At 45.3% G+C, this 10,116-nt stretch overlaps 1 long non-coding RNA gene across 1 annotated transcript; it reads right to left on the bottom strand.

The window, feature by feature from the left end:
* Positions 1 to 673: 673 nt before the first annotated feature.
* On the bottom strand, positions 674 to 5,400 carry LOC308474073. The gene is made up of 3 exons (XR_013984484.1): positions 5,151 to 5,400; positions 3,484 to 3,610; positions 674 to 859 (listed from the first exon to the last, which is right to left on the bottom strand). It is a non-coding gene; the product is annotated as an uncharacterized lncRNA (long non-coding RNA).
* Between the last annotated feature and the right edge of the window lie 4,716 nt (positions 5,401 to 10,116).

The raw sequence follows: 10,116 nt of genomic DNA, 5'->3' as shown, positions 1-10,116 counted from the left end.
TCAGAGCATCCTCATCCCACTCCTGCTTTTAGAACCTTGGGAAAGCAGCCAATGAAAACAGAGTGACGCTGACTTACAATTTTATTCTATAGTAAGAGATAGAGCAATATCCTGTACCTCCTGTGAAGTACGACCTTTCCTCCTGACCCCATCTTATCTTCACAACAACTTCAAGGGTAATAATAATAATAATAATAATAATAATAATAATAATAATAATTTTATTCCTTGCATCCCACCCATCCGACCAGGTTGCCCCAGGCTCTTGGGGCGGCTTCCAACAAATTTATTGCACCATTCCCCCACTGAGCTCAAGGCACTGTACGTGGCTGATCCCCAGCTGATATCCTCACAATGTGCTGGCTGGGTTGAGAGATGGCGACTGTCCCAAGGTCCCCCCAATGTGCTTCATGGCTGGGCAGAGATTGTAACCTGGATCTCTGCAGCCCTCGCTTCTCATCACCATGACACAGTAGCTCTGGTAGAGAATGTGCATGGTCCAAAGTCATCTAGTAAATTTCATGGCCATGTGTGGATTAGAACACAGGCCTTCCTGGTCTAAAGCACCCTGGCCATAGATCACCATGCCCTTGTGATCTCTGGAAAGTATAAATAAAGATAGTACATTAAAGTCCTAATAAAAAGAAAAAAAAACTGGAAAGAGAGGGAACAGGACTTTTTAATTTGCTTTTATTGAAAGGGGCAAGCTGTTATAATCATGGAACATTTTGTGGTGGCTTATTCTTTTGATCCAGATGTTTTGGTGAAGAAGCAGAAGGTGTCTCTAACTGGGGATGAAGCAGCAATCCAGTGGCTTTTAAAAGATCCCGGGTAAGCAGGCCTCCTCCATCAGTCTAACCTGTTTGGAAACAAAACAAAATATACAGTTATTTCCATCACACCTGGAATCAGATGTCAAAATGTTGAATATAGGAAGGTGGAGCACTGCGGGGAATGAATGAGCTAAGGCAATCAACAATAAGTATTGAAGGGAAATGTAAACTCCTGTGGACAAGAATAAAGATCTTGTCATGGTTTTATGTATATATTTCCATTGTGCTAGTGCATGTCCAGCTCGTCTGAGAACTGGACAACACTACAAATGACAAATGAAGGACAATATAAACAGGTAAAAGAAAAGAAAAGAAAAGAAAAGAAAAGAAAAGAAAAGAAAAGAAAAGAAAAGAAAAGGGAGACATGCCTAGGACTCTACTGTCAGATTCTGATGAACAAATGAGGACAGATTCCAGTTACAGAATCAACTCTGAGTCTGAACAAATTCTTTAGAGATATTAACATGAGTGGAACAAGCTCCCATCAGATGTGAAGGTGATAAACAACTACCTGACGTTTGGAAGACATTTGAAGGCAGCCCTGTTCTGGAAGTTTATAATGACTGATGTTTTAATGTATTTTTAATCTTTTATTGGAAGCCACCCAGAGTGGCTGGGGAATAAATTATTATTATTATTATTATTATTATTATTATTATTATTATTATTTAAGAGGAGGATTACAGAGATCTTCCTTAGTTATAAAGAGAACCAAAAGTAGACAAAATTACAGTGGTACCTCAAGTTACAAACACTTCAGGTTACAAACTCCGCTAACCTGGAAGAGTTACCTCAAGTTGAGAACTTTGCCCCAGGATGAGAACGGAAATCGTGTGCCGGCGGCACAGCAGCAGATAGATGCCCCATTAGCGAAAAAACGCCTCTAGTTGAGAACAGTTTTAGGTTAAGAACAGACCTCTGGAACGAATTAAGTTCGTAACTCGAGGTACCACTGTACAGATCTAAAAGAAAAGGGAGACACGCCTAGGACCAGTGCTTTTTTGTGGGGTGGGGTCGCAGGGGTACAGGTACCCCTAAACATTTTTGTTGACATGCTTTCTGCAAAGAAGCAAAGCCTCTTCCAGCCACAGGAAGAGGCTTCTTGGGATCTGGCGTGATTGTCTATGCCATTTCCATTGGCAGCAACAGCAAAGACAGGAGGGGGGAGAGGCACAGCCCGGGTTTCCTTGCTGCTATGGGAACCAATCACAAAGCAGAGCCTTCCCAGCCACACGCTGGTAGCTCCTCTCCTCTTCCCTCAAGGCCCATTCGCGCTTGGAAAACTCCGCAGGGCTGCCCTGGAAACACCGTGTAGCTGCAGCTATAGACGCATTTTTAAAATATAGATTGAAAGATTCAGCACCGCGACAACGGCCGCGAGAGTTCTAATAGCACAAGGATGGAAGACTGTAGAAACCCCAAATAAAGAATTATGGCAAGAAAAATTGACGGATTATGCAGAACTGGCAAAACTGACATATAAGCTACGGGACAAGGATAACTGTGATTTTAAAGATGAGTGGGAACCCTTTACAAAGTATCTGAACAAAGCAAACTGGACTCCTTGGCTGGCTTTGAATAAACATTCACAAACTTTTTATTGATAATAATCAGCTGAATAGTTTGAGGGTCTATACAACTTTGTAACATGCAGAAAACAGCATTCTCAGAGAAACCAAACACTGGAACTGAGGGAAGCTGGGGGCGTGGTGGTGGGTGGGTTTTTTGGGGGGGAGGGAGGAAAAATGGGGGGGGGATAAGGATGATATGTTTTTGGATAATATGTTTTGTTTTAATTTTGAATAAAAAAAATTTTAAAAAAGAAAAGAAAGAAAGATACAGCGCCAGTTTCCCATGTGGTTCACCCCTCCCTCACACACACAAAAAAGTCGTAGCAAAGGCAAGGTGCTCATGCTGTTTTTGCACGTGGGTTTTATTAGCGTTTTGAAAGGCCCTAGACTCGTTATATGTGAGCTGTCAGCTGTGTAATATGAGGTCATGCATGTCCATTTACTGTATTTATTTCCCCCTATTTGACCTATAAAATGGTGATTTTCTTGAGTCAACATGAGACTACCCCTAAACATTTTTTTAGAAAAAACAAACCGCACGGCCTAGGACTCTACTGTCAGATTCTAATGAACAAATGATGGCAGATCCCAATTACAGAATCAACTCTGAGACTCTACAAACTCTTTAGAGATATTAACATGAGTTTTCAAAATGTTCAAAAGAGTTAGTTGTGTGAGGAATATGGGGAAATCCTAGTACTAAATTTGAGTTGGACCTTGAAGCAAAGAATGGCACCATGATTTAAATGATATGTTAATGAAGTGAGGAATGCAATGCATATGGCAATTTCATTAGCCCTAAGTGTTAAGTATATCTGAGCAAGAGCTACAACACTAGAAGATAAGAAGAGGCTGTAGTATTTGCAAAAGGATATGGGGCAAAACCCAAGTGTGTTTCCTTGGCTGTAACTCCCATTGTGGTTCACAGAAATGAGTCATTAGTTAAGGGCCTGAAGACCCTGAAATCAGAGGCTCCCTGACATGCTCAGCCTGGAGGGTTTGGGCCGTGGATGCTATTTGTGAAATTACGCTTATCTCTCATAGCTTGTTTGATCTCTTGTTTGGCAAAACAAGATTACTTTTTGCAACACTTCATCTTCCCCTCACAGCTTCCGATCTCAGTAAGATGGAGACACGTCACAAGTACGCATTTACCACCTTCAGCCTTGCATGCTTCCTTACTCTGTGGTGTCTCCCAGGCAAATCCTGCACAAAGAGAGAGAGAAAATATCACTGTTCACTGCAGAGAGCAAAATAAGGTTATGAGTTTTCAGGGGGCAAAGAAAATTCAGAAGAGGAAGGAAAAGGGGGTCCAAGTTCACTGGCACCTCAGGGTACGGTGGCATTCCAGCTCCCAACCCCAACCATTGACCACACATATTGTTAGATGCCGGTCAGCAGAAAGAAACACTTGTCAGTGAAGTTTAATTTTTATTCAAGGAATCGGCATACAACTCAAGTCACACGTCCCAGTAGCTCTTGTCCCTACTGAGCAGTTACCAGGACTGAAGTCCACTCCTTCTAAGGCTCCTCCTCTTTCAAACATTTCCCAAGCCTTATCTAAAGTCGTCTGACCACCTCTGACCTCTGTTCTGCTTTTCTCAGTGCCCTGCACATTCTTGGGGACCAGTGGTCAGGGGATCTTGTCACAACCGGAAAGGGAGACTCCAGGCATTCTTCAGCAGCCTCTTCACCACCACCCCTCCTCTGCTTCTGCCTTGGAGTGTGAACTGCTCCCTGCCACAGGTTTGTCCTGCTCACTAAACCCTGTTGCCCCTTTGGCACACTGCACCTCCTCCCAATCTTCTCCCTCTGAACTCTCCTCAGTGTCCCACCACCAATCCCCATTATCTGAGCTTTCTTCCTCTGGGATTTGCATTTGGGGGTTCCCAGCTGTCACCTCAACACCACTCCTCCTCGTCCAGCCAGTCCCTGACACATGTTCTCCATCCCTGCTTTGGAATCCATAGAAATGGCACCTTCAAGGTTACTGCAACACATTATACGTAAGCTGCCTCGAATGACAGTTTGGAAACTAACTGATGCAGAATTTGCTGGTCTGGTTGCTTACCTGGCCAAGACGGCCCAAGCATATTATACCATTCTTGGCCCAACTGCACTGGCTACCAGTTAATTTCCAGCCCCAATTCAATGTTCTGGTTTTGACTTATGAAGCCTTAAATGGCTCAGGGCTGCAAGACCTCAAGGTCTGCCTCTCTCCAGATGAACCAGCCCAGACACTGTGATCATCATCTAAGACCCTTCTTCATTTGCCCCCTCCATGTGAGGTCTGGAGGGTGGTAACACGAGAATGGCCCTTTCTGTGGTGCCTCCCTGTTTGTGGAATGCTCTCCCCAAGGAGGATCACCTGGAGTCATCATTACATATATTTGTGCAGCAAGTCAAAACTTTCCTTTATAACCAGGCTTTTGACCTTGAACTAACAAATTCAATAATAAAACAAAATAAGGAAGTGTTTATAGTTCTGAGTAGTGTTCTCCTCTCCATTCCATTCTCCCACCCCAGTCTCTCTCTCTCTCTCTCTCTCTCTCTCTCTCTCTCTCTCTCTCTCACACACACACACACACAGCACCGTCAGTTAGTTTACACAGTATTAAGCTAGGTGGACTTGGTAGAAAGCAGAAGGGTTAAAATACTGAGCTGTTCTCAAAACCTTTGAATAGTGCTGTTTCCCAGCCCCACTATGCAGGACCTGAAGACAACTGCCTTCTTCTGTATCACTTACCAGATGTAGCCAGGAGCAGCAAAGACAGAACAGCCAAACATAGCTGGAGGATCTTCATGGCTCTGTTAGGATAGACGGTGCAGTGAGACTCGGTGCAGGGCTACAGGCCAGAAGGTTGTCAGGAGAGAGCCGAGTAGTTCATATTTGCAGGATCTTTGGGATGCTGTTTCCTCCCACTTCCTTGCAAAGTCCAGCAAGTCGTCACTATGCCCTGAAGGAAAGTAGGGCTGCTGGTTCAGCCATCAGCACACTGTCTTCCCCAGAATGACATGTAGAGATGGAAAGATTAGAGGTTTTGGCCCATTGTGAGACGTGGAGGACGCTAAAACCAGAAGAAGCACCCAGGTGAGTCACAGAGCACCTACTGTTAGAACAAAAGCCAGTTTACTGGAAGAGGCAAAGGTCACCAGTGTGATCGCCGAAAAATGGGAAACACTGGGCTGTGAGCACTCCAAGTAGGATCTTCATGGCTCTCTTAGGATAGACGGTACAGGGCCACAGGCCAGAAGGTTGTGAGGGGAGAGCCGAGTAATTCATATTTGTAGGATCTTTGGGATACTGTTTCCTCCCATTTCCTTGCAAAGTCCAGCAAGTCATCACCATGCCCTGAAGGAAAGTAGGGCTGCTGGTTCAGCCATCAGCACACGGTCTTCCCCAGAATGACATGTAGAGATGGAAAGATTAGAGGTTTTGGCCTGTTTTGAGACCTGGAGGACGCTAAGACCGGAAGAAGCACCCTGATGAGTCACTGAGCACCTACTGTTAGAACTAAAGCCAGTGTGATCACCAAAAATTGTGAAACACTTGGCTGTGAGCACTCCAATGGGAGAACAGCCTTTACCAAAGGCCTCATGGGCTTTGAAAACTCTTAAACTCATGCCTAAAATAAAGTTATGCTTGTGGGAACCTGGGGGGGGGGGGGACCAGTGGCTGCACAGATGGTGAACAAAACATGATGTGCCAACCCAACAATTGCCACTTCTGCTGGGTGGGCTTGGGGCACAGAGGTTTAATGGGGCCACTCTGCAATGTCTGCCAATGCAGAGGGCAATCCAGTCGGCTGACATGACCCTTGGCACACACACCCTTCCAGTGCTGGCCAGGCAGCCATTCAGTGAGGCACCCAGGGTCAAGGCAACAAGGCCAGACTGCGTTCTGGAGCCTAGAGACCCCCAGCTGCAGGCAGGTTGGGGATCCTTACATGGGGGTGCCTGGCTCTCCCCTCCTCAAATTTATGCACCCAGGGCTATGGCCCCCCTGGCCTTCCCCACTCTACAGCCCTGCTCCAACCACTACCCATTCATTCAGAACACAAGCCCACTCTGTCAGACTTGTGTTCAACCGAGCTGGAAAAGCTCATCCTCCGGTCAAGTCCTCCGAAATCTCCTCCGACGATGATTAACGACCTGAGCCTTTGATAAGGCTCTAGGCATGTTCCCCATTCAGTAGAGTATCAAAGCAGCAGAAGAGACAAGAAATATGAGCTACATTACTAGGTTTTATTTCAAACTACACAGACAGAAAATAAATAAAACATCCCCTCTCTGTGAAAATCAGAGAGCAACTGGATACAAAGAAACAGGAAACCAGTAATATCAACATCTGTCTCCTGCGAGACTTCCAACAGTCTGGGATGTCTGGAATGCAAAACAGAGTCTTGTGACTCCAAGCACTGCACAGTGGCAACACACAGAAACCTAACACACTCACCCCTTTATGTGAGGCGGCACTGAGGGACAGAGGAGGCTTATCTTGGTCCTCAACATGGGAATTCAATCTGCTATGGCCTTCTTGATAGGCAGAGGAGGCTTGAACCCCCAACGCCCATCAGGAACTGAATCTTAGCTTGCCTTGGCAAATGGGGCTATGCCAGGGGCAGCGCTGATGGAGCCGAAAGTGGGCTTCCCTCAGATCCACCCTTGCCCATTTAAGTAGCCAGTACCTGGAGCTCAGTCTGTTTGTTCCTCCACCAGGTTTCCCCATCCGCCCGCCCTCAGTTTAAGCTGATACTCAGTGACTTTGCTATGGCTGTGGTGGCTGCCGTCCTTCTAGGGGCCGGGTAGGAAATTGCCCACCAGGGTAATTGGCGCTGACCTGGTGGTTTCGCCTAGCTCATAGCAATCATCACAACTGGTTGGACATTGGGGAGGGGAGGTTGTAGTCTCCGCCTGCCCCTTCAAATGCTGGGGTATCCTGTTAAAGGGATCCGGGGGAGTGGCCATGTCCGTGTGGTCAGGGGGGCCAGGGCCAAAAGCACTCTCTCAAACAGCTGTCCCTGCAGGGGTCACCCTATTGGATGTAAGTCTTAGGAACCCCAGCCTGGATTGACCACACGTCACTTCTGGCCGGCCCAAGCCAAACCTCTTTCATCTGTATTCAGTAAAGTTGTGGCCTGTTTTGACCCCATACCCATTCTTAATTTTTTATTTCAAAATTTATTTTTATTTTTTTTATTCAAAGTTATAACAAAACATATTTTCCAAAGCTACACTGCTGGAAAAGCTTAAAGGCTTGGGGATCCCACAGCAGACCCTGATAGCGACAGGCTTCGAGAAAGCTAGGACTACAATTCGCCAGCGTATCTGGGACGTAGAATTACAATGCCACATGAGCGAAATGATCAAACATCCAGCAATAAGGGACCATGGGAGAGGTTTCTCTCCAGCTAACTATCTGTCAGGTCTTCAGGTACCCAAATACAGACGGTCTTTTACCCTCGCCAGATTCAACGTTCTCCCTTCTGCCTTACTTCAGGGCCGATTTGAGGGTAAACCATACACAGCACGGGTCTGCCCCTGTGGCTCGTTGGAAGTTGAAACTGCTTCACATGTACTATTACGCTGTTGTCTTTATGAGGATATACGTTTGACTTTTATTACACCTGCTTTGCAAAAGTCCAGGAAAGAATCGGGACACCATAGTTTAAAACTACTGCTAGAGGACAAGAATCCCAAGACTACATTAAATGTAGCCAAATTCTGTGCGTCTGCAATTAATCGCAGGAAGCAAGTGGTATCCCATAGTGACCAAACCCCCAAATGTTAATTATAGGGGGCACGCTAATAATTAACTTAAATTTTTTATATTTAAATCCTTGTCATATTTATATTGTCCTCTGTATTTCTGATTTTTTTTTATTTTTTATGATCTGTGATATTGTGTGTGTTGACGCTGGTCTGTGACCGTACTAATAAATTCAAAATTCAAATTTTCCAAAAACATATCCTTATTCCCCCCCATTTTTCCTCCCCCCTCCCCCCACAAAACCCATCCCCCCACCCCACCCCCCGACTTCCCTCAGTTCCAGTCTTTGCTTTCTCCAATAATGCTATTTTCTGCATGTTACAGAGTTGTATTAATCCTCCAACTATTTAGCTAATTATTATCAGTAAAAAAAAAATAATTAAAAAATTGTGGATGTTTATTCAAAACCTGCCAAGGAGTCCAGTTTGTTTTGTTGCGTCTTCAAATACTTTGTGAAAGGTTCCCATTCATCCTTAAAGTCACAGTTATCCTTGTCCCGTAGCTTATGTGTCAATTTTGCCAGTTCTGCATAGTCCATCAATTTTTCTTGCCATGATTCTTTAGTTGGGATTTCTTCAGTCTTCCATCCTTGTGCTACCAGAATTCTCGCTCCTGTTGTCGCATACATGAAGATGTTTTTCAACTTTTTTGGCAGGTCTTTCCCAACAAAAATGCCTCGGGTTTTTTAACAAATGTTAAATGCTTAATGGTCTCTTATTATATGGGTTTGCTGGAGGAGACTCTTGAGAGTCCCATGGACTGCAAGAAGATCAAACCTATCCATTCTTTAGGAAATCAGACCTGAGTGCTCACGGGAAGGACAGATCCTGAAGCTGAGGCTCCAATACTTTGACCACCTCATGAGAAGAGAAGACTCCCTGGAAAAGACCCTGATGTTGGGACAGATGGAGGGCACAAGGAGAAGGGGACGAGAGAGGACGAGATGGTTGGACAGTGTTCTCGAAGCTACCAGCATGAGTTTGACCAAACTGTGGGAGGCAGTGGAAGACAGAAGTGCCTGTCGTGCTCTGGTCCATGGGGTCATGAAGAGTCGGACACGACTAAATGACTAAACAACAATAACAACAACATTATACGGGTTGGGGTATGGGGAGTTCGATGCCTGGTCCTGCAAGAAGAGTCTACTGGATCTGGCCATCTAGCATTCTATTCTCACAGTGGTCAACCAGATGCCTGCAGGAAGCCAGGATTCGAGCGCAAGAGCACTCCACCAACTGTGGCTTCCAGCAACTGGTATTCAGAAGTATTGCTCTCTCCAACTGTGGAGACAGAGCACAGCCATCAGGGATAACTGCTCTCATTAGCCCTCTCCTCCACGAAGGTTGTAGGCTCAGTCCTTGACATCTCCAGGTAGGGCTTGGAGAGACCCCTGGAGAGATGCTGACAGTCAGCTTAGACAGCAGAGTCGTACCTTGGATCTTGAATGCCTTGCTACTCAAATGTTTTGGCTCTCACAAACCGGGAAGTGAGTGTTCCGGTTTGTGAACGTTCTTTGGAACCTGAACGTCTGACACGGCTTCCGTGGCTTCCGATTGAGTGCAGGAAGCTCCTGCAGCCAATCGGAAGCCATGCCTTCATTGTCAAATGTTTTGGGTAGTTGAACGGACTTCCGGAATGGATTTGGTTCGACAACAAGGTACGACTGTACTGAGTGAGATAGACCCATCTGGCATGATCAGTGTCCTTTGCTCCTATGCTCTGTAGTAAGTCATTTTCATCATAAAATGGTACCATTGTTTAACCACCTTATGGTAGCTAACAATGATATCTTTGACAAGATGCAGAAATTCTGGTTTGTCAGATAAACTGTTGCCCTCTGTTAAAATGCTTTTAAATAAATGCCATAAGATTAAATCAAATGGTTGCCTGCATAGTCAATCAATGTATTAGCAAAAATACGTTGAAATTGTTCACATAAAGC

Source organism: Podarcis pityusensis (genome assembly GCF_964106645.2).
Source record: "Podarcis pityusensis genome assembly, chromosome: 3".
Classification (NCBI taxonomy): domain Eukaryota; kingdom Metazoa; phylum Chordata; class Lepidosauria; order Squamata; family Lacertidae; genus Podarcis; species Podarcis pityusensis.
The sequence above is the reverse complement of the archived record's forward strand: the minus strand, read 5'-3'. Positions and strand labels throughout refer to the sequence as shown.